General features: G+C 49.0%; 1 protein-coding gene across 6 annotated transcripts in view; it reads left to right on the forward strand.

Moving 5' to 3' along the window:
* The first annotated feature begins 2,628 nt into the window (after nucleotides 1-2,628).
* The window catches only part of LOC126997880 (uncharacterized), an 89,684-nt gene continuing 66,927 nt past the window's right edge, over nucleotides 2,629-25,385 (forward strand). The window contains exons 1-6 of one of the 6 annotated variants that reach the window (XR_007752433.1): nucleotides 2,629-5,365; nucleotides 5,494-5,561; nucleotides 12,484-12,805; nucleotides 12,997-13,218; nucleotides 14,397-17,114; nucleotides 17,503-18,570. The gene's annotated coding sequence lies outside the window, so the exon portion shown is untranslated. Of the gene's footprint in view, nucleotides 5,562-12,483; nucleotides 12,806-12,996; nucleotides 13,219-14,396; nucleotides 17,115-17,502; nucleotides 18,571-25,385 lie in introns of those variants that run through there. The other 5 variants (XM_050859092.1, XM_050859094.1, XM_050859093.1 and 2 more) reach the window with 5 other exon arrangements.

The following is a 25,385-nucleotide window of genomic DNA, read 5'->3' on the forward strand; positions in this document are numbered from 1 at the left end:
ACACACATACACACACACACTGGACTTTTTTATCATTTATTTCTGCCCTCAATTAGGATGTTTCTCCTGTTGTACTCTCTCTGAATGAAGTGAATATTAATTTTTCGAAAAAAAATAGCATGTATAGATATTATGGATGTACTCTATCATTGTCTAATAACAATAACAATATATATTAGCAACCTAAAAAAAGAATCGGACACGAAGAATTATCCAGTAAATCCAAAAAAATAAAATAATGGAGACGGGAGCTATGATGGAAACGAAAAGCAGGACAAAATGATGGGAGCTTGGGAAGACGGTCAGCGAGGCAGTGACTCAGCAGCGAGCACAACATTCAAGGCTTAGTTTGTCTCCACAGGGCCCATACCGGTACCGCATGGTGACTGGCCAACCCCGCTCGCCGTCAAGCGTCACCAAGATCCAACCAGTACCGGCACTAGCGGTAATGGTCAGTGCCGAGTGATCATGAGTCTTCCCGGCACCGGGTACCGGTACCGGGTGCCGGCTGAATCGATTCTTCTCGGTACTTGGTACCGGTACCGGGTGCCGAGAAGAATCGATTCAGCCGGCACCCGGTGCCGGGAAGACTCATGATCACTCGGCACTGACCATTACCGCTAGTGCCGGTACCGGTTGGATCTTGGTGACGCTTAATTGACGACGCGCGGGGCTGGCCAGTCTCCATGAGGTACCGGTATGGGCCCTGTGGAGACAAATTAAGCCTTGAATGTTGTGCTCGCTGCTGAGTCACTGCCTCGCTAAACCGTCTTCCCAAGCTCCCACCATTTTGTCCTGCTTTTCGTTGCCATCATAGCTCCCGTCTCCATTATTTTATTATTGGATTTATTGGATGATTCTTCATGTCCGAATCTTTTTTTTTTTTTTTAAGGATACAAATATATATTGTTATTGTTATTGTTATTAGACTATGAACTGCAACAGGCATGACTGAGAGTTTTGATGTGAGGGTTGGGCTACACCAAGGTTCAGCCCTCAGCCCTTTTCTCTTTAATATAGTATTTGATGTGTTGACGGAGGGCATAAGAAGAGGAGTGCCATGGGACATTATATGCGGATGATGTGGTGTTGGTTGGTGAATCAAAACAAGAAGTGGAGGAGAGGATGGAGGAGTGGCGTATAGCATTGGAGAGGCGGGGAATGCGAATAAGCAGAAGTAAGACGGAATATAAGGTGATGACAGACCAGGATCAAGGCAGGAACAGGGACATGAGGAGCATAACATTAGATGGCCAGTCTCTGAATAGCGTGAGGGACTTCAGATATCTAGGTTCAACGGTTGCGGCAGATGGAAATGAAGAGGCGGAAGTTACAAGAAGGATACAGGCGGGATGGAATAATTATCGTGATCTGTCAGGAGTCCTCTGTGACAAGCGAATGCCAATGAAATTAAAAGGGAAAGTGTATAGAACAGTGGTGAGACCAGCTATGACATATAGCCTAGAAACTCTGCCAATGAAGAAGTGTAGTGAAAGAAAATTGGAAGTGGCAGAAATGAAAATGCTGAGATGGATGAGTGGAGTGACAAGAAAGGACAGGATCAAGAATGAAGTCATAAGAGGTACAGTTAAGGAAACAATTAAGTGTGGGTAAGAAGGTGCAGGAAGCGAGACTGAGATGGTTTTGGTCATGTTATGAGGAGAGAGGAAGGGAGTTGTGAAAGGCAGATAATGGACATGGAAGTGGGTGGCAGAAGGAAGAGCTAGAGGAAGACCCAGGACGAGATGGAAGGACTGAATAGGCGCACCTGACAATCACCAAATGGGGGGGTACAAACTTGGCGGAGGGACTTTTTTGGCAGCCATTGCCGGTAACGGCTAAAGAGTAGCCTATCCATGTTTTTTATTTATTAATGATCCACGAGACATCCTAGAGTTAAATCAAAGTATGTGCTTATCTTTGTATTCATTCATACACACACTGGTAATATTTCTGTGCATGCAGTCTGATTCACTTGCTTGAGTGAAATTCTATTGTGAAAAACAGTCACATATTCGTGTCACTAGTAAAAATGAAACTAGTGATGAAAGTTTTGCCACCATGAAATATACACAAATAGATAAATATGAAAGCTCACTTAGTCACAATAAGTGACATCACCTGCTTTGCGCAGTAAAAATATGCTAATTATGGTATCTGACATCCGCAAAATGGCGTACAGCTGGCTCGCGGGCCACGGAGCTATACAGCCTCAACGTTGCCAGATTGTCATACTCAGCCGATTATATTTCCCGACTTCCTACCCCCAAACTGCATGTCTTCTGGGCTCCAATAGCGAAACTAATTTATAGTTATCGCTATAAGAGTTTGATCCTGATGTTTCTTGGCAATAGTTAGGCGTCAGAAACCGGTAAGTACTGTGCTCTGAGTACGATGACCTGGCAACGGTGGCTATACGTATTTTCATATTATTGTTCTCTTGTTTATTCAATGTTCTGTTCAAGAAAAAAGAATACCCGTAATTCAAAAATATCTGCCAAGTGCGAGCGCGCCACCACCGTGCACCACCGGCACCACGTACCCAAGTTGACGACCCTCAACCTTACCATTATACCCGTATATGCACTGCCACATTCGTGTTACCTTGGGTACCTGGCTATACAGTACCCAACCAGCAGGTAACATTATTTCGTCTGATGTGGAGATATATTTAAGATTTCTAGCGTTTAGGGACCAATGTAACGTTTTTGATGCTCGTGTAGCGGAATTATAGTTACAGTTGGCAGCACTGACAGGACAACAACAACACACGCCGCCGAGGGCCGAGCAGCCCAGTCGCCCCATGGACACAGCCATTGCCCGTCTGAGGATTGGACACACCCGCCTCAACGCCCACCTGCACAGACTGAACATAGTCCATGACCCACACTGCCCATGGTGCCCCACACAACCTGACACACCAGAACACCTCCTCCACTGCCCAAGATTCCACTCCCTCCGCACCACCCTCAAAGCATTCTTAACCAGTCTCCGTATTCACTGGCCAACCCGAGAGGACCTGCTGGGCAGCGACGCCCTCAGCCCCAACACTGCCTTCCACGCTCTCAGGTGCACGCAAACCTTCCTGCAGAAGTCGGGGCAACTCGACAGGATCTAACTCCCGCCCTGGTGACAGGACGGCCAACACAATAAACAACTCCTGATAACAACTACCACTGACGGGGCTCTAGAGGCTGGGGCCCACAGCCTAACTAGCCCCATAAAACACCCACGAAGAAGAAGAAGAAGCATCCCTGCTGGCCCTGCCCAACGAAGGCTCTACACCCACGGGCCAGCGACACCCTCAGCACCAACACTGCCTTCCAAACCCTCAAGCGTACACAGACCTTCCTGCAGTAGTCCAGGCAGCTTGACAGGATCTAGCCCTAGCTCTAAGGACATAACAATAACGACTGCCTCAAGCAACCTGTTCTGCTAGGACTATAGAGGCTGTGGTCCCATGGCCTAACCAGCCCCCTGAAACACTGAGGTATATACCTGAAGAGGCAACCACCCCCTAAAACACTGCCAGGAGGACAACAAACACCATCTGCCTGCTGCCATTACTGCTACTAGCCTACGACTACGCTTCCTGTTCACCACACTGACGACCCCAGCGCAGCAACAACAGCTTCCTGCAGGTGTGGAGGAAAGAGAACGAGGACAGCAACAACACACTCAGCCGCCACAAAGGTTCCAGACTGGATAAATGTTCTTGGACATGTCAAAACTAAATTTATGCCAATAATATAACCATAAAAGGAAGAGAGATAAGGAAAACTGGTAATAGTATCGGCCTAATAACTGAAAACATCTTGTGAAATTCCAAACTCAAGATTGAAAGATGGGAGCCATGGAATAGAGATAGGTAAGCTCACCTGCACAAGACAGGCTGCCCACCACGCCGGTGTGTGGAGGAAAAGAGAACAAGGACAACAGCAACATACTCCAAGACTACCGCCGCAAAGATTAAGGCGCCTTCCTCTGCAAGACAGGCCGCCCACCACGCCGGTGTGTGGAGGATAAGAGAACGAGGACAACAACACATTCCAAGACTGCCGCCGCAAAGGTTAGGGCCGCTTCACCTGCAGGGCTGGACAGCAGCTTGAGTGGCCAGGACAGTCAGGAGCAGACTGCTGTAGGGAGCAGGAGGGTCAGAGGTCATCAGGTAAAACAACTTGCTGCTCGCAACTCCAGCAACAAAGAAGAGAGAAAGTTTGTTTTTCTAGAGTGTGGAAAAGAATTCACCTCAAAGGAAGACCTCAGATATCACACCCTTACAAACACTGGTGTGAAGAACTATGAATGTAAAGAATGTGGGAAAAAATTCATCCAGAAGAGTCACCTTAATACACACACCCTTACACACACTGGTGTAAAGAACTATGAATGTAAGGAATGTGGGAAAAAATTCAGCCTGAAGAATCACCTTGATAGACACACCCTTACACACACTGGTGTAAAGAACTATGAATGTAAGGAATGTGGAAAAAAATTCATCTGTAAAAGTCACCTTGATAAATACCCTTACACACACTGGTGTAAAGAACTATGAATGTAAGGAATGTGGGAAAAAATTCATCAGCAATTATGACCTTGATAGACACACCCTTACACACACTGGTGTGAAGAACTATAAATGTAAGGAATGTGGGAAAAAATTTAGCCTGAAGGGTTCCCTTGATAGACACACACTGGTGTGAAGAACTTTGAATGTAAGGAATGTGGGAAAAAATTCAGCCTGAAGAGTCACCTTGATACACACACCATTACACACACTGGTGTGAAGAACTGTGAATGTAAGGAATGTGGGAAAAAATTCGGCCTGAAGAGTCACCTTGATAGACACACCCTTACACACACTGGTGTAAAGAACTATGAATGTAAGGAATGTGGGAAAAAGTTCAGCCGGAAGAGTCACCTTGATAGACACACCCTTATACACACTGGTGTAAAGAACTGTGAAAAGAACTATGAATGTAAGGAATGTGGGAAAAAATTCATTCATAAGAGTCACCTTGATACCCACACCCTTACACACACTGGTGTGAAGAACTATGAATGCAAGGAATGTGGGAAAAAATTCATCCAGAAAAGTCACCTCAAAATACACACCCTTACACATACTGGTGTAAAAAGTCATGCATGTGAAGAGTGCGGGAAGAGGTTCAGCATGAAGTGGACACTCAACCAACATGTATTCAGGCACTATGGCCTTAGAGAGTTCAAGTGTGATATTTGTGAAAAGCTCTTTAAGACAAAGGGTGACATTGCCAGGCACATGAAGATCCACTTTTGAAGTGTGTCTGCCTACAGTAGTTATAGTGATCAGGGTGTTAGCAGGAGCTGAGCCTGATAGAGAAAGGTAAGTGAGGGAGAGGTAAAAGTGATCTTGTTAGACAAAGAAGAAAGAAGGCTTGCCTGTTAAGTGATAAAAGGAGAGGAGCCACAGCAAGAAGAGGAAGGGAAATACTGATGGATGCCTTTCCACAGCTGTGGTAGCTGCGCCTGGAGCCTGGTTGAGTCTCACAGCTACAGTGAAGTACTTACTCCTCTGTGAGGTGAGAGGCAAGAGAATGTCACATAACACTAAAATAGTTGGATCTAGATCTTTGAGCGCTTTCTGGGCAAGCATCTCACTTGTTTTTTAGACACAAACAAATTATTACCTTCTAGTTAGTTTGGTTTTAGAAAAGGTCTCAGCACCTCCAACGCTCTTATCTGCATAACTCATGACGTACAAGTTACTCCTGATGCTGGCTATGAAGCTAGACTTATTTAACTGATTTTAGCTCCGCATTTAATTGTGTTAACTACAAGGCCCTTTTGTTTATAGCCAGATCTCTTGGAATTGGAGGCCGCTTCCTTCAAGTTCTTTCCGAGTTTCCATAGCTGGGCATGATAACAGAAAACCTTATTCCCGATAACCGATAACTGATAATGGAAAACCTTATCAGTGATAACCGATATTTGTTAACTGGAGACACAAATATAGGCGATAACTGATACCTGATATAAATCCACAACTCCGATACTAGCTAGCGATAAGTCTGATAGGCGAAAACGATACTATATTGATATTTCAAATGAAAAACATTGATGAATTAAAATTTTCATAATCTGTATTTTAGAAAACTTACAAAACCTGAGAACCACAGGTTGACACATACCTTCGGACGGTAATACTAGAAACGCCTGAACTGGTGTTGTGTTATTTGGTGTCCCCACCGTGAAAAGCTGGCGCTTTTGCTTACAAACACTGGTGTCTCGTGAACAGCGCATGCTCAGACCAGTAAGCGTAGACCTGTACGTACAGTCTCACAAAGCTTTTCAACCATAATTAAGAGTTGCTGGAAGGCTGAATCAGACATACAGTACCACTACCACCATCCCTGCTGTTTCTAGAACGACACTCTGTACGAGTTGTATTTTTATGTACAGAGTGTCGTTCTAGAAACAGCGAGGAAGGTGGTTCTATATGTCTGATTCAGCCTTCCAGCAACTCTTAATGTGTTAAAAAGCTTTGTGAGACTGTCTAGGGCTACGCTTACTGGTCTGAACATGCGCAGGTCACGAGAGACCAGTGTTTGTAAACAAAAGTGCCAGCTTTTGACGATGGGACACCAAATAACACAACACCGGGTGCCTTCAATACCACGGCATGCTCACAAACAAATAGAATAATAATTTTGGGGGCAAAGTTAAATGACATTTCTCTTTGATATATTGATTTTTGAGTCGGACATAAAAAAATAACCTAGTGTTTTAATGTTGATGATCTAGTATGAAATCTCTTCACCAAAGATATTTCATACCCCAAAGTTTTTTCATACAACACCGGGCGCCTGGGCCACGCATGCGCAGTAGGGAGGAGACAATGTTTTTTTTTCTGAGAGGCTGAAAAAAAGTAGTGATTATCGCTAGTTTGGTTACAAAAGTAACAAAGATATTGATATATGTTTAAATAAGTAATGGATGGCCGATAACCCGATACTGTTATCAGCGATAAAGCATCGCAATAACGCCCAGCTATGCAAGTTTCTAACTGAGAGAAGGCAGTGTGTGACTGTTGATGGCTGTTACAGTTCTTTTAGTCATTGTATCTGGTGTTCCCCAAGGTAGTGTCCTGGGACCCCTTCTTTTTATTATTTATACATTTGACATGTGGTGTGCAATCAAGTCTACAGTACCCTCTTGAGTTTCGCACTTGCTTCATTCCGAAGGTATGGTGCTAAACTTGAGGATCACAAAACTCGAGGTATTGAAATCTGTGTAAAAGCGCTTATTGGTTCTGACCCGTGGAAAATAATGACTTTTTCCGACTTTACTCCCTTGTTATCCCTATTTTTTCGGCTTTATTCCCTTGTTTTCTCGGTAAAATTCTTGTGTTTGCTCATACTCCCCCCTCATCCCCAAAACAAGCTTGGGATCTGTGGGAATGCGGGGTTTCGGGTGGGGGACACGAAATCCGTCGCAATCGCGTATTTTTATGAGGGAGGTGGGGGAGAAAAATTCCCTAGATCTAGGAAAACTCCCTACATTTAGGGATTTTTCCTCCCACCGCCACTATAATGAGTGTTTGCGACGAATTTAGTGTTCCCCAAATGGAAACCATGCATTCTCAATGGATCCCCAAGGTTGTTTTGGGAGAGAAGCGTAGTGAACCCACCAAACAATGCTGACCTTACCGGTCTGGCATGGCGCCGGAGGCAATCTGCGCCCACATAAACAGCCTACACTACACCCATGCCCTCTCTCTAGCACCGGTGCCAGTAGGTTCTCACCTCATCGCAAGGTTTCTGTCCTGCTGGTAGAGTCTGTGGCACCAAACATGGTGTATCTTCATTGTTTATCACTGACACAAGCAAAACCACTAGCTAGCTGTGAACCGTCCAACGCTGCACCTTAAACAGTACTGCGGGTTCTAGAGCAAGTGCAGGCTCTCGATTCTCGAAGCTCCTGCCTGAGCTGTTCAAACACATGAATCCTGACTGACCGCATTTTGAATCTGCTTCGCGGGTTCGTGTTCCCAGTATACAGGGTGATTGTGGATATTGACTCCGCGCCTCCAGAATACGATAATACGCCTCCATATACCATAGTTAATTAAAAAAAAAACATGTCCCTCAACCATAATATGAAGGCGGCGCCAGTATCAGATCCAGATCCAGCCTCTTCCCCCAACGATCTTGGGGGACTCACGGGAGGTCGGGGTATTTGGGTGGGGGAGCATATTTAAACTACTCCAACCGAACTTTACGACCCGCTAACGGTGGTGGGGGGGGGGGTTTGCCCCCCTGGACCCCCCTCTTAAAGTACCCCAACTGAACTTTATGACCTAACAGCTAACTGAGGGACATTGAAAGAGGTACTTACGTCCCCTTCTTCAACATTAGTTATTACTTACATTACTGACGAAGCCAAGATGGTCCGGTGGCTTCACCAGACCCATCCTCCTCCGACCTGCTTCAAGCGTTCGTACGTGCTACCAAACCTGCTTCACGCGTTAGAACGTGCTACCAGTAAGTGAATACATAGTCTTATATGACGGTTGCAAGATTCTTATGACGTAAATTACTTACCGTTTAGATGCTTCATTATGATCTTAATACTGTGACGGGGTGGCTTCGCCCCCCTCGAACTCCTCTTTGGTATGGAGAGTGAGTGAAATTGCGTGGTTTCCGTATGTTGTAAAAAAATCCTGGAATGTACGAAATTTCCCTACATCTAAGTAATTGTAAGGAATTTCCCTATATCTAGGGTATTTTTCAACCCCCCATAACTCAAAAACTTTGCATTTGCGATGCATTTCATGTTTACCACCGCATTCCCTGCAGTCTCAATGGCCCCCTAGCCAATTTTGATTGCGAGGGTTGAGTATGGGGAAACACCAGAATAATACCGTTTTCTCAAAATACGTACCTTGTTAATAGGCAGAAAATAGGAAGTAAGAACAGTTCGTTTTTAAGCCACAGTTGAAGGCGGCTGCCTTACAATTGACTGGCAGTTCTGATTACACGCTTGTAATCCACATGGTGTCGTCTGCTAAAGTAAGGGCGGTTACCCGTGGGACAGTTGGACAAACCTATATTTTTCTGATAGTTTTCTGTGTTATGAAATAATCTGCTAACTCTTTCTGTTAAAAATTATGAAATCACTAATATGATTGACTTTTCAATGCCTATTGAACGTAAACTGCTGCCGCCGCTGCAAAATAGCTCGCAGAGAGGTTCAACTTGTTTACTCTTTCCATATTTCCCTCACCGCTCACAAAGATCACAAGCGGACAGACTAGAACAAAACGAGGCAAATTAATACTTTAAATGCTGTGTATTCCCACAGCGTGCATGTGTGGTGGACAGCAGAATGACTAATTTCATCGGGGAGATATTTCTCGCAACACCGGCCAGTGTAGTGGACCTTCTTCTTCTTTTGACCTGTAACGCTTTGTATCGCTTCTTAGGCCCTCCTCCTCCACTTTTTTTATACATCACAACATACACTTAGGGCCGCTTTCACAGTCATTTTGTTTGTTTTGATCGTTACCAATGGCAGCGGTCGCCAGGGTTTTACCTTGGCAGTCGCCGCTATAGTATTTCCATGTGAAACTGGCCGATTGGGTAGTGGCGGCTGCGGGGTTAGCCTAGCCCCACACTTAGCACACACTCTCAACATCTCTTGCTACGTCTGCAGCCGCCACTACCCCATCGGTCAGTTTCACGTGAAGTACTAAGCGGCGATAGCTGCCATTGGTAATGATTAAAACAAACAAAGTGACTGTGAAAGCAGCCCTTAGTTACTTAACAGTACGCACTTAAACATTTCACCCCAAACTTGGGTGTTTTTCTGTCCTTTTCTCTCCCTGATTTTGCTTTTCTGTGCCCTTTTGTTATTTTTCACTATTACTTTTCACTGTTGCTGTCATGCATTACAGGTCAAAAGAAGAAGAAGAAAAGGAAAACAACCCCGGGAGATCTACAATTTTCATAGACTTGAGAAAAAGATTTTTGGACTGTGGTTCCACAGCACGGGGTGTTCCCTTATCTTGTCAATCAAGTAGTAAGCAAAGCAGCTCTGCCAGTCCATTTTACGAGTCTCTTGGTGGGCCATCTTCCACTGCTCCTCATTCCTCAGCCACTGCTGTCGTCTATTTGTTTACATGCAGCTGTTCGGTACCCACGTACCCATGTTCATACTCACAACCGTTTTCCATTCATAAGGACAACCAACAACTTGCTCCAGGTTAGGCATACGGGCAACAGCGGTTGCCCATAGCTGCAATGGTTGGACACCGCCTTTTAAGGCAGCACGCATGACACTGACGGTAGGTAGACATGACCCGTACATCTCAAAGCAACGCGAAACTTGTGGCAGTAATGCGCGAAAGTCGTGATGGTAAGAATTTAGGACTAAGTGCTAAACTCGAGGATCGCGAAACTCGGATAGCGCGAAACTCGAGAGGGTACTGTAATATGGTTGCATATGCTGACGACACCTCTACATATGCAGTAATTCCTTCCCCTCAGGATAGACAGAGAATTGCCAATGTTCTCACTCGTGATGTGTCTAGCATTCTGTCTTGGTGTGGTCGGTGGGGTATGAAGCTGAACACGAGTAAATCTCACAGTTTGGTTCTTAGCAGGTCAAGGCCTCCCTTTCCTCCTCACCCTGATATTGTGGTGAGTGGAATACTGATCCCTTATTGTTCCTCACTGAAGTTGCTTGGAGTGACCCCTGATCCAAAACTCACTTTTGAGTTGCACCTGCGTTCACTTGCGTCGACAGTCTCACAAAAAGTTGGTTTGTTGCGTAAGTGCAGTCAGCTTTACTCCTCTGATGATGTAAAAAAATGCTTTTACTCTTTCATACTGCCTCTTTTCGAGTACTGTCATTCCGTTTGGATTTCTGCAGCTGAGTCTCACTTAATGCTGTTAGATAGAGTGTTCAACCAGATTAAATTTCTTCTTCCGAATCTCGAGCTTAATCTTCGGCATCCTCGCTTGCTGGGATCATTGTCTTATTTTTTCAAAATTCTGTCTAATATCGACCACCCATTGCACCTTCATTTGCCTGCTCTCTCACAACCATCACGTGCTACACGACACTCCTTGGGGCTAAATGACCGTTCCTTGTCTGTTGACCGACGTAATACATCACAATATTCCCGGTGTTTCATCCCAGCGACCATCAAACTGTGGAATACACTTCCTAATGTGATTGTTAATTTTAGTAATTGTGAAACATTTAAAATACATGTGAATGCCTTTCTTTTCTCTCAGCTCGCTTAGTAACCTACTAGATTTTTCTCCATCTTCCTATTCTTTGTTTTCTTCTTCATTCTGTATTTCCCGATATCGGTGAAGTGTCGCCCGCTGGGCCTTTTGGCATACAGTAATCCCTCGTTTATTGCAGGGGTTAGGTTCCAGAACCCCCCGCGATAGGCGAAAATCCGCGAAGTAGCGACCTTATTTTATTATTTATATAAATTATTTATATAAGCATGCATATTTCTGTGAATCTCGCCTCAGCCCGTGTGAACAAGGTCACCCAACCACTAGTTTCTCGCGAGATTCAAAGTCGGCTACATTTCACAGGAAACTCATCGAAATTCTAGTCAGAAACTCAGTCACCAACATGTCGGTTTCTCATGTGGTCGGTAAGTTGTGGTCACAAGAGGAAGAAGAGTGTATCAGCTGTTCGATTCAGTAGCTCTCCACGTGTTTATTCCAGTACCACAAAGAGTTCCACGAAACTAGATAAGCTTGGAGTAATCATTTTGAGCAACTTTGGGACTTTAGTCTTGTTCAAGTGTATACATTGCCTCATCCTGTCTGGGTCCTCACTGCCAACTTCTCGAGCATTTAACGGTAGCAAGCTGTAACACATTCTCCATTTGTCTTCGAGCTAACCACTGACGAACCAACAAATGCTACGGTCGCTGAGCCAATCAGTACCCAGGATACAGAACACAGTGCTCTGGTTGGTCGCCTCCCATCCATCAGCCAATAGTGTGCCGTGTACGATCACACGTGGGCAAACTAGCTCAAGCGTAAGCGGACGGAGCTGTATTTTACATACATGCGAGTCTTTGTCGACTCATCTGCTGTACGCTACATATTTTATTACAATTTAATATTCTTTTAATATGTTCTTATTAATACTTTCTTAATTTTCATTATATTGTTTACATTTTTTTAGGCTAGAAAATACTTCTTTTACTGCAAAAAAGTAAAATAATTAATATATTAAAATACCTCTATACCGCAAAATCCCACGATATAGTGAAAAATCCGCGATACGAAATTAAATATTTACTATTTAAAAATTCGCAATACAGCGAGACCGCGATAAGTGAACCGCGATATGGCGAGGGATTACTGTATAGCATTCGTGCTTTCTGGCGGGTCACCTTCATTGATTTATATAATAATAATAATAATAATAATAATAATAATAATACGTATTTATAAATTATTGCTGCAGCAAAAGAATCAATACCTAAGAGTGGTGTTCTTCACCCAAGAGAACGATACCACAGATGCAAGTGCTTCCAACACCTCTCTGGCCATTGAACTGCCCTGCCTCAGAAGTGCCTAAGACGAGCTTCAAAATGTGTCCTGTGTTGTGGAGCGGCTGCAGTGGTCTGGTGATTAGGGGCCCAGGCTGCTGATTGGAGGGGCGACAGTTTGCACCTCTCCCCAGGCAGCTGTTGGTGGGATTGGTCAGCCCTGGCCTGTACTGGGCTGCCTGACAATGATGCTTCGTCCCCCTTGCTTGGGCTGTGTCCCCAACAAACAGTGAAGAAGTAAGTGAGGGAATAAACAGCTCTGAATACTACAGCCATGCAAAGACGACTGAAAAAATTATCCAGGAAAGTTGTTATTTAGCAAAAATTGATAAGAAATAACATAGAGGATGTCAGAAGTGGTGCTGCCAAGGCAATACTTGGGTCAGCAGCAACAGTCTCAACTCAACTCTTCCTGACCTTGTTGGCAGGGTGTGCTGGTCTGTGCCTCCCTCACCCTGCTGCCTCCATGCTGACTGAGAGAGAAGCAGATGGTCCGTGCAGTGATACGAGGCCACAGAGGTGACAGCATCAGGAAGGTTGTTGCTGCTGCACACACTGTCGGAGGCAGGGTGTGCTGGTCTGTGACTCTGTGTTCTCGCCTTGACTGGCTCTGAGTGGCTGTGGCAGTACAGTTTCCCGACGTTCCTCGCGTAAGCTTTAGACCACTCAGCTTGCAGGTTCCAGTTGTTGGTGGGCGGAGCGTCCGAGGTCTCCTGCACCCACAATTCATGTAGGTTCATACACTGTTCATATTTCTTTGCACGGGTCACCTGTTACACGAGAGAAGCAAGTTTTGTCGACATCCTTGGATTAAGCAGCGACTGTACAGCCATCACATGGTTTCAAAAATTTGATAGGGCAAAAAATAAAGTAATAAGGGTGACAAGTTCAGTAAATAACACTTAATGTTTACACCACTTGTTACTTGTCATCGTTATTTGCATTGATTATGGAATCAGGTTTGGAAGATAACATTTTTTTGTACACACAGTCCTCCTGTGTAAGATGGTGCTTTGCAATACAAGAGGCAGCAGTGAAGGCTTTGCAATAAGTGCTATAGACATTAAACGATATTCTCTCAGTTTTACTCACCACAATTACTTATTTATTACCCTATCTAGTTTTGGAAATTGTGTTACAGTTGTAGTCATGGCTTGATTCAGTGATGTCAACAAAACCTGCTTTTCGTGCAACAGGTTACCCTTGCAAAGAAATATGAACAGTTTGTGAACCTACGCGAGTTGTGGGTGGAGGAGACCTCAGACACTCTGCACGCCACTAGCCAATCAGCAGCACCATTTCCTGCCTGGTTAGGGGTGGGCAAGATTGGGACAGCCTCTATATTGTGCAAAGATTGGAAAAGTATCTTTAGTTTTGTTAAGATTGGGAGTGTCTTTAGTTTTGTAAAGATTAGGAAAGTGTCTTTAGTTTTGTAAAGATTGGGAAAGTGTCTAGGTTTGCAAAGATTGGGAAAGTGTTTTTAGTTTTGTAAAGATTGGGAAAGTGTCTTTAGTTTTGTAAAGATTGGGAAAGTGTCTTTAGGTTTGCAAAGATTGGGAAAGTGTCTTTAATTTTGTAAAGATTGGGAAAGTGTCTTTAGTTTTGTAAAGATTGGGAAAGTGTCTATAGTTTTGCAAAGATTGGGAAAGTGTCTTTAGGTTTGCGAAGGTACATAAACAAAGTCTCCCTTCTCCATGCCAAATTCTCAGGGCCAGCAGAAGCATAACTAATATAAAAACAAAGTCTCCCCTCTCCATGCAGAATGTTTAGATCCAGCTGCATCTGGCGTAACAAACACTCATACTAACACAGCCTCCCCTCATCACAGAAAGGGTTCTTCAGCCACGAGAAGCTGGAGGAGATGAAGGCACACCGGGCAATGCTTCAGAGTGCCCCCACCGCCGTCAGTAATCCAACAGCCATCGGGGAGTAGAGTCACAGCCGCCAGCCGCCAATGTACACACACTAAAAAAACTATCGTTTCAGTGGGGTCCGACGAATTTCACACTGAGCAACCCGGTTACCTCGGTGGGGTTGGTAAAAATGTGATCACCCCCACCACCTCACCTCTGCTGGGGGGAGCAGGACAGGACCCCCGTAAGGGAGGGATAGAGAGGTGAGATACCAGATATCACCATAATATTAAGAAAGTGATTTGCGTGCCACTTGTTTAAGCTTGATATTCACAAATTATTAAACAATAATTAATGTTCATATGATATTCGTAACAGACAAAAACAACCATCAACGCATGTCAGATATAGTTCAGTTCATAATGTGCCATCCTGGAACTACTGCTTCCACTGAACGTGTCTTTTCTTTCATGAGCAAGTTGTGGGCATCTGAAAAAAACACAACTTCAAATTGCAATGCTAAAAGCATTGCTGGTTAGAAAGATAGTTTAAACAGAGTTGCATGGACTTCTACAGGTTGTTTCAATCTACTCCTGGGCTACCCTTCTTTCTTGTGCTGCCTCATTCCCTAATAAAAAGTAGGAACTTTGCGTGCTTTTTAAGTTGACGAATAAGGAATGTGGCGCGGGCGTTTTGAATGGCTGAAATTAGCCGTCTCTGGAGAAGAGTAATTTATTATATAGCTTGCATGCAGGAGTTAATTTGTCTAACATGTTGGTATAATGACTCGCTGAGAATTATTAGAGAATTAATCTTATTGGGTGCATTCCATTATTGTTTCAAGACAAGTGAATACCGTGACTCGAGTAGTGCAGCTATAATAGTGAAACCAATGCCAACGTTATCTTACCATTTGGGTGATAAGTTAAGTTTATAATCCACTATAAATCTATCATAAGGGTTCGCTAAGTTTTACGTAACGTCAGACAGTGGAACCGTAAGTGGCGATCAGTCAGTGGGATTCACTCTGATATCCGAATCCTGAGTGACTCATCACCGCAAGGTGTTTATCATATTGTCTCTTAAATGGACAAAATTTTTACTCTGCACTTGTGTGTGAGGTGTTAAAGCATAATTTCATCACTCCAAACACTACAATATTATAGCTACATAGAACACAGATCAATTAACTTCGACTAAGACTCCGCCTGTGTGTTTCATGAAGCCCTACTGTGCCAGATCAAATTCTACTGCTTCATTTACGAGTACCACCCACTTGGTTCAGGCAAAAGTACCCACACCCAACACACGCAGTGATACCAACATGAGTAGCCTGTTCTCAATGGCTTCGTCCTTTGTGTCAGTTTGTATCATGCTGAATGTGTAACGATATTTTTTTGAGTGTGTGTATGTACTGTCTGTGTAGGGCTGGCAGGGTCATCATAGACACAGCGCCACGCCAAAGATTCTTGTGTTGTATTGACGTGTAAGTCTGTATGGAGCTGGTGAAATGTAGTGTGGTGTAGTGCATCCTCTTGCGCTGAAGGAAGAGTGACTGGAACCTTATGATCTTACCCCTACCTTGAACCTTTTGATCTTGGGAACTTAAACCTTTCCATCCTGTCTTGTTAGTGATGTGTGTAGCGTCGCACCTCCTCTTACACTGATGGAAGAGGGACTCGAGCCTTGTGATCAAACAGAATCTTACGGCTGAGAACTGTCACTAACTTGGAACTCAGGTGGTTGTAATTAAGTCACCATCATCATTATCGTCATTCCCATTGTGTTACACTGGAATTGTGGTGTGGGTAGGATGATGATGATGATGATGATGATAAGTGTGTGTGGACTTAGTGTACATGGGTAGGATTTTCCATACACACACACACACACACACACAAACCTAATTTCACCCTCCCACTAAACAATATATAGTTAAATGGCTGGTTCACACACACACACACACACACACACACACACACACACACACACACACACACACACTTTGACCCTCACAACTAAACAATATAAGGTTGAGTGGCTGGTCAACACACACATTGTTTGTTATTGTTTGTTACCCCTGTTAGTGATGTTTGTATCGAGTGTTCTGTTTACAAGTCGTGTGCATGAGCCAGTCCTTGTTGACCATTGTTTGTGAGTCTTGTTAGGCTGTGTTGGAATAAAGAAGGAAAGTCAAGACCTTCCACCTATTTCTCTGTCACTTGTGTCTGTTACAGGGCCTTGTTGAGGTGTAGTAAACTTGTTAATGTAAGAGTTTCAGGATATGAAAGACAGACAGCTCTAAGGCTGTGTTTACACCAAATGAATCGAATCGATTCCATTCATGAAGAATCAACACAATTCGTGATTCGTCTTGATTCGCCACACTAATTTCAATGTAACCATTTACACCAAGCAAATCAAGTCAATTCAAATCATAACGATTTATGGCGATTCAGAGTCACTGATTGGTTTGAACCCATTTTTTTCATCAGTCAAGGCGAGTCACCTGAGGAGTTAGCACCATGCCAGTGGACATCCTGATCAATTTAGTACGAGAACGACATGTGATATATGATCCCAGTGATCCTATGCACCGAAACTGGGATGCCATAGCTGCATTATGGAAGGATATTGCTACTGAAATGAAATGAAAACGTTAGTTAATAGTTTTTATTCACTTACCACAGTAGGTAGGCGGTGGCCGAACTGGTAGCGTACTGGACCCACATTCGCCGCGTGATGGACGACGCGGGTTCGAATCCTCACGCTACCACTCGGATTTTTCAGTCACCGCCGAGTGGCTTAAAACTACCCACATGCTGTCCTGAAGACCACCCATCAACCCGGACTCTAGAGGAAGCCGTCCAAGCGAATCAAGAACGAGTTCCGGGGGGCGGCATGAGCCAATGCAAGATGGCGCCACTATAAACACTCGCCTGCGCCAGAACGGGCTGGGCCGACCATCAGGCCCCACCTGGAAGAAGCCTTGGGCCGACCATCAGGCCCCACCGGGAAGATGCCTACCGGCGCAATAGGCAACAACGTAAAAAAAAAAAAAAAAAAAAAAAAAAAAAAAAGAACTATTGTAGGCTACTGAACCACAGAAGGTATTGCCGCACCCTATGATTTACCAAACAACTTTATGCTGCATCTTTTTTTAAACAAATGACGACAAACGTTATGGATATAGCTAGATATTCTCATTTGGCAACTGTACGGTGCATGGTTTACATTTGAAATGCGTGACATAACTGCACGTCGGTAATTGGTATCCTACTTTCTTATGGTGGATCCAGTCAACTCTACCAACATTTTAAATTGTTCTTTAGTCATCCTAAAGAAGTCATTTAATTTCTCTGGATTTTTCACCAAATCTGGGAATAGATGTCCAAAGCTCCCAAATTCAGCTCTTTTAACAATAATTTCATGCACCCATATTCGTTGTTGATGCCTACGCCTACGCTGCCTCAACCACAGCATCGTTGCTATTTCAGTGACAGCGTTTTCGTCCATACACATGAAAGCCTGCCTTGGTACTGCCTTTTGAATATTGACTCAGACTCAGTCAGTAGGAACTATGCTGATTCAAAATGACTCGAGTTAATGATTCTTCATTAATGGAATTGATTCAATTCACTTGGTGTAAACGTAGCCTAAGCAATGACGACTTTATTACAATACTTTTCTCATTTTAAGGGCCGTCACAGCAGGTGTGGGGCCATCAGGGTAGGTGTGAGGCCATCAGGACAGGTGTACTGTCAGGGCAGGTGTGAGGCCATCAGCTAGGGTAGGTGTGGGGCCATCAGGGCAGGTGTAGGGCCATCAGGGCAGATATGGGGCCATCAGGGCAGGTGTGGGGCCATCAGGGTAGGTATGGGACTGTCAGGGTAAGTGTGGGGCCATCAGGGTAGGTGTGAGGCCATCAGGCCAGGTCTGGTACTGTCAGGGCAGGTGTGAGGCCACCAGCTAGGGTAGGTGTGGGGCGATCAGGGTAGATGTGGGACTGTCAAGGCAGATATAGGGACATCAGGGCAGGTGTGGGGCCATCAGGGTAGGTGTGGGACTGTCAGGGTAGATATGGGGCCATCAGGATAGGTGTGGGGCCATCAGGGTAAGTGTTGGGCCATCAGGGTAGGTGTGGGGCCATCAGGGCAGATATGGGGACATCAAGGCAGGTGTGGGGCCATCAGGGTAGGTGTGGGGCCATCAGGGCAGGTGTGGGGCCATCAGGGTAGGTGTGGGGTCATCAGGGTAGGTGTGGGACTGTCAGGGCAGGTATGGGGCCATTAGGGCAGGTGTGGGGCCATCAGGGTAGGTGTGGAACTGTCAGGGCAGATATGGGGCAATCAGGGCGGGTGTGGGGCCATCAGGGTAGATGTGGTGCCATCAGGGTAGGTGTGGGGCCATCAGGGTAGGTGTGGGGCCATCTGGGTAGGTGTGGGGCCATCAGGGCAGGTGTTGGGTCATCAGGGCAGGTGTGGGACTGTCAGGGCAGATATGGGGCCATCAGGGTAGGTGTGGGGCCATCAGGGCAGGTGTAGGCCATCAGGGAAGGTGTGGGGCCATCAGGGTAGGTGTGGGACTGTCAGGGCAGATATGGGGCCATCAGGGCAGGTGTGGGGCCATCAGGGTAGGTGTGGAACTGTCAGAACAGATATGGGGCCATCAGGGCAGGTGTGGGGCCATCAGGGTAGGTGTGGGACCATCAGGGCAGGTGTGGGGCCATCTGGGTAGGTGTGGGGCCATCAGGGTAGGTGTAGGGCCATCAGGGTAGGTGTAGGGCCATCAGGGTAGGTATGGGGTCATCAGGGCAGGTGTGGGACTGTCAGGGCAGATGTGGGACCATCAGGGTAGGTGTGGGGCCATTAGGGCAGGTGTGGGGCTATCAGGGTAGGTGTGGAACTGTCAGGGCAGATATGGGGCCATCAGGGTAGGTGTGGGGCCATCAGGGCAGGTGTGGGGCCATCAGGGTAGGTGTCGGACTGTCAGGGCAGATACGGGGCCATCAGGGTAGGTGTGGGGCCATCAGGGCAGGTGTGGGGCCATCAGGATAGGCGTGGATCCATCAGGGTAGGTGTGGGACTGTCAGGGCAGGTATGGGGCCATTAGGGCAGGTGTGGGGCCATCAGGGTAGGTGTGGAACTGTCAGGGCAGATATGGGGCAATCAGGGCGGGTGTGGGGCCATCAGGGTAGATGTGGTGCCATCAGGGTAGGTGTGGGGCCATCAGGGTAGGTGTGGGGCCATCTGGGTAGGTGTGGGGCCATCAGGGCAGGTGTTGGGTCATCAGGGCAGGTGTGGGACTGTCAGGGCAGATATGGGGCCATCAGGGTAGGTGTGGGGCCATCAGGGCAGGTGTAGGCTATCAGGGCAGGTGTGGGGCCATCAGGGAAGGTGTGGGGCCATCAGGGTAGGTGTGGGACTGTCAGGGCAGATATGGGGCCATCAGGGCAGGTGTGGGGCCATCAGGGTAGGTGTGGAACTGTCAGAACAGATATGGGGCCATCAGGGCAGGTGTGGGGCCATCAGGGTAGGTGTGGTGCCATCAGGGTAGGTGTGGGACCATCAGGGCAGGTGTGGGGCCATCTGGGTAGGTGTGGGGCCATCAGGGTAGGTGTAGGGCCATCAGGGTAGGTATGGGGTCATCAGGGCAGGTGTGGGACTGTCAGGGCAGATGTGGGACCATCAGGGTAGGTGTGGGGCCATTAGGGCAGGTGTGGGGCCATCAGGGTAGGTGTGGAACTGTCAGGGCAGATATGGGGCCATCAGGGTAGGTGTGGTGCCATCAGGGTAGGTGTGGGGCCATCAGGGCAGGTGTGGGGCCATCAGGGTAGGTGTCGGACTGTCAGGGCAGATACGGGGCCATCAGGGTAGGTGTGGGGCCATTAGGACAGGTGTGGGGCCATCAGGATAGGCGTGGGTCCATCAGGGTAGGTGTGCGGCCATCAGGGCAGGTGTGGGGCCATCAGGGTAGGTGTGGGGCCATTAGGGTAGGTGTGGGGCCATCAGGACAGGTGTGGGGCCATCAGGGTAGGTGTGGGGCATCAGGGCAGGTTTGGTGCCATCACGGTAGGTGTGGGGCCATCAGGGTAGGTGTGGGGCCATCAGGGCAGGTGTGGTCCCATCAGGGCAGGTGAGGGGCCATCAGGGCAGGTGTGGGGCCATCAGGGCAGGTGTGGGGCCATCAGGGTAGGTGTGAGGCCATCAGGGCAGGTGTGGTGCCATCAGGGCAGGTGTGAGACTGTCAGGGCAGATATGGGGCCATCAGGGCAGGTGTGGGGCCATCAGGGTAGGTGTGGAACTGTCAGGGCAGATATGGGGCAATCAGGGCGGGTGTGGGGCCATCAGGGTAGATGTGGGGCCATCAGGGTAGGTGTGGGGCCATCAGGGCAGGTGTGGGGCCATCTGGGTAGGTGTGGGGCCATCAGGGTAGGTGTGGGGCCATCAGGGCAGGTGTTGTGTCATCAGGGCAGGTCAGGGCAGATATGGGGCCATAGAGCAGGTGTGGGGCCATCAGGGTAGGTGTGGGGCCATCAGGATAGGTGTGGGGTCATCAGGGCAGGTTTGGGACTGTCAGGGCGGATATGGGGCCATCAGAGTAGGTGTGGGGCCATTAGGGCAGGTGTGGGGCCATCAGGGTAGGTGTGGGGCCATCAGGGCAGGTGTGGGGCCCTCAGGGCAGGTGTGGGGCCATCAAGGCAGGTGTGGGGCCATCAGGGTAGGTGTGGGACTGTCAGGGCAGATATGGGGCCATCAGGGCAGGTGTGGAACTGTCAGGGCAGATATGGGGCAATCAGGGTGGGTGTGGGGCCATTAGGGTAGATGTGGTGCCATCAGGGTAGGTGTGGGGCTATCAGGGTAGGTGTGGGGCCATCAGGGTAGGTGTTGGGTCATCAGGGCAGGTGTGGGACTGTCAGGGCAGATATGGGGCCATAGAGCAGGTGTGGGGCCATCAGAGTAGGTGTGGGGCCATCAGGGTAGGTGTGGGGTCATCAGGGCAGGTTTGGGACTGTCAGGGTGGATATGGGGCCATCAGGGTAGGTGTAGGGCCATTAGGGGAGGCGTGGGGCCATCAGGGGAGATGTGGGGCCATCAGGTAGGTGTGGGGCCATCAGGGTAGGTGTGGGGCCCTCAGGGCAGGTGTGGGGCCATCAAGGCAGGTGTGGGGCCATCAGGGTAGGTGTAGGACTGTCAGGGCAGATATGGGGCCATCAGGGCAGGTGTGGGGCCATCAGGGTAGGTGTGGTGCCATCAGGGTAGGTGTGGGGCCATCAGGGTAGGTGTGGTGCCATCAGGGTAGGTGTGGGGCCATCAGGGCAGGTGTGGGGCCATATGGGTAGGTGTGGGGCCATCAGGGTAGGTGTGGGACTGTCAGGGCAGATATGGGGCCATCAGGGTAGGTGTGGGGCCATTAGGGCAGGTGTGGGGCCATCAGGGTAGGTGTGGAACTGTCAGGGCAGATATGGGGCCATCAGGGTAGGTGTGGGGCCATCAGGGCAGGTGTGGGGCCATCAGGGTAGGTGTCGGACTGTCAGGGCAGATACGGGGCCATCAGGGTAGGTGTGGGGCCATCAGGGCAGGTGTGGGGCCATCAGGATAGGCGTGGGTCCATCAGGGTAGGTGTGGGACTGTCAGGGCAGGTATGGGGCCATTAGGGCAGGTGTGGGGCCATCAGGGTAGGTGTGGAACTGTCAGGGCAGATATGGGGCAATCAGGGCGGGTGTGGGGCCATCAGGGTAGATGTGGTGCCATCAGGGTAGGTGTGGGGCCATCAGGGTAGGTGTGGGGCCATCTGGGTAGGTGTGGGGCCATCAGGGCAGGTGTTGGGTCATCAGGGCAGGTGTGGGACTGTCAGGGCAGATATGGGGCCATCAGGGTAGGTGTGGGGCCATCAGGGCAGGTGTAGGCTATCAGGGCAGGTGTGGGGCCATCAGGGAAGGTGTGGGGCCATCAGGGTAGGTGTGGGACTGTCAGGGCAGATATGGGGCCATCAGGGCAGGTGTGGGGCCATCAGGGTAGGTGTGGAACTGTCAGAACAGATATGGGGCCATCAGGGCAGGTGTGGGGCCATCAGGGTAGGTGTGGTGCCATCAGGGTAGGTGTGGGACCATCAGGGCAGGTGTGGGGCCATCTGGGTAGGTGTGGGGCCATCAGGGTAGGTGTGGGGCCATCAGGGTAGGTGTAGGGCCATCAGGGTAGGTATGGGGTCATCAGGGCAGGTGTGGGACTGTCAGGGCAGATGTGGGACCATCAGGGTAGGTGTGGGGCCATTAGGGCAGGTGTGGGGCCATCAGGGTAGGTGTGGAACTGTCAGGGCAGATATGGGGCCATCAGGGTAGGTGTGGTGCCATCAGGGCAGGTGTGGGGCCATCAGGGTAGGTGTCGGACTGTCAGGGCAGATACGGGGCCATCAGGGTAGGTGTGGGGCCATTAGGGCAGGTGTGGGGCCATCAGGATAGGCGTGGGTCCATCAGGGTAGGTGTGCGGCCATCAGGGCAGGTGTGGGGCCATCAGGGTAGGTGTGGGGCCATTAGGGTAGGTGTGGGGCCATCAGGACAGGTGTGGGGCCATCAGGGTAGGTGTGGGGCATCAGGGCAGGTTTGGTGCCATCACGGTAGGTGTGGGGCCATCAGGGTAGGTGTGGGGCCATCAGGGCAGGTGTGGTCCCATCAGGGCAGGTGAGGGGCCATCAGGGCAGGTGTGGGGCCATCAGGGCAGGTGTGGGGCCATCAGGGTAGGTGTGAGGCCATCAGGGCAGGTGTGGTGCCATCAGGGTAGGTGTGAGACTGTCAGGGCAGATATGGGGCCATCAGGGCAGGTGTGGGGCCATCAGGGTAGGTGTGGAACTGTCAGGGCAGATATGGGGCAATCAGGGCGGGTGTGGGGCCATCAGGGTAGATGTGGGGCCATCAGGGTAGGTGTGGGGGCATCAGGGCAGGTGTGGGGCCATCAGGGTAGGTGTGGGGCCATCAGGGCAGGTGTTGTGTCATCAGGGCAGGTCAGGGCAGATATGGGGCCATAGAGCAGGTGTGGGGCCATCAGGGTAGGTGTGGGGCCATCAGGATAGGTGTGGGGTCATCAGGGCAGGTTTGGGACTGTCAGGGCGGATATGGGGCCATCAGGGTAGGTGTGGGGCCATTAGGGCAGGTGTGGGGCCATCAGGGTAGGTGTGGGGCCATCAGGGCAGGTGTGGGGCCCTCAGGGCAGGTGTGGGGCCATCAGGGTAGGTGTGGGACTGTCAGGGCAGATATGGGGCCATCAGGGCAGGTGTGGAACTGTCAGGGCAGATATGGGGCAATCAGGGTGGGTGTGGGGCCATTAGGGTAGATGTGGTGCCATCAGGGTAGGTGTGGGGCTATCAAGGTAGGTGTGGGGCCATCAGGGTAGGTGTTGGGTCATCAGGGCAGGTGTGGGACTGTCAGGGCAGATATGGGGCCATAGAGCAGGTGTGGGGCCATCAGAGTAGGTGTGGGGCCATCAGGGTAGGTGTGGGGTCATCAGGGCAGGTTTGGGACTGTCAGGGTGGATATGGGGCCATCAGGGTAGGTGTAGGGCCATTAGGGGAGGCGTGGGGCCATCAGGGGAGATGTGGGGCCATCAGGTAGGTGTGGGGCCATCAGGGTAGGTGTGGGGCCCTCAGGGCAGGTGTGGGGCCATCAAGGCAGGTGTGGGGCCATCAGGGTAGGTGTAGGACTGTCAGGGCAGATATGGGGCCATCAGGGCAGGTGTGGGGCCATTGTGTAGGTGTGGAACTGTCAGGGCAGATATGGGGCCATCAGGGCAGGTGTGGGGCCATCAGGGTAGGTGTGGTGCCATCAGGGTAGGTGTGGGGCCATCAGGGTAGGTGTGGTGCCATCAGGGTAGGTGTGGGGCCATCAGGGCAGGTGTGGGGCCATATGGGTAGGTGTGGGGCCATCAGGGTAGGTGTGGGACTGTCAGGGCAGATATGGGGCCATCAGGGTAGGTGTGGGGCCATTAGGGCAGGTGTGGGGCCATCAGGGTAGGTGTGGGGCCATCAGGGTAGGTGTGGGGCTATCAGGGTAGGTGTTGGGCCATTAGGGTAGGTGTGGGGCCATCAGGGCAGGTGTGGGGCATCAGGGCAGGTGTGGTGCCATCAGGGCAGGTGTGGGGCCATCAGGGCAGGTGAGGGGCCATCAGGGCAGGTGTGGGGCCGTCAGGGCAGGTGTGTGGCCATCAGGGCAGGTGTATGGCCATCAGGGTAGGTGTGAGGCCATCAGGGCAGGTGTGGGGCCATCAGGGCAGGTGAGGGGCCATCAGGGCAGGATCGAGTGGGGCCACTCGTTTCCACAGAGTCCACAGCAAAATTTACACCCTTTACGAGGCTGTGTTGCCCATCTTCCCAAAATGTTTCAAGAAAAAGTGACAGAAACGCATCATAATCATATGTTCCTCCCTTCTCCTTTGTTGTTAAATGCAACAATGAACAATCAATCAATCAATACTACTGCATGAAGGTAAAACTCGCTTACTTAAAGTATTTCTACAATATTAGACTAATGGACCAAACTCATTGTGGTTTTAATATATGGTAGTAGCCTTTTGGGGTGTGTGGGATGAATTCATGCCCTTGCATTTACTAGCAGTTTACGTCTTGATGCTCCCGGCGGCTCCTCCCACGTGTGAACGTACACTTGCTCCCGAGAGCACCCAGCTGGTCTAGCTGCTAGATCGTCGCGGCTGTATTGCCGGAATTGCCAGGTGTAAAGCCGCCTTAACTTTTAAAAAATCGCTAGCAGCGTTTCTATCAATTTGCGATGCATATATATGGGGTTCAAAATGCTTAGAAACATGAGATCTAACCCATGGTTAGAGTGAGAAGTACCACGTACAGTGAGATTGTAGTGACACGACTTGCCTGATGGGCGAGCCTCCCATAACCCAGTTAGCCAGCGAGGTACCTCTTTGGCCGACTGGTAAAGGAGGGGCTCTCCCGTTGTGCTG

The sequence above is a fragment of the Eriocheir sinensis genome, chromosome 13 (genome assembly GCF_024679095.1).
Source record: "Eriocheir sinensis breed Jianghai 21 chromosome 13, ASM2467909v1, whole genome shotgun sequence".
In the NCBI taxonomy this organism is placed as follows: domain Eukaryota; kingdom Metazoa; phylum Arthropoda; class Malacostraca; order Decapoda; family Varunidae; genus Eriocheir; species Eriocheir sinensis.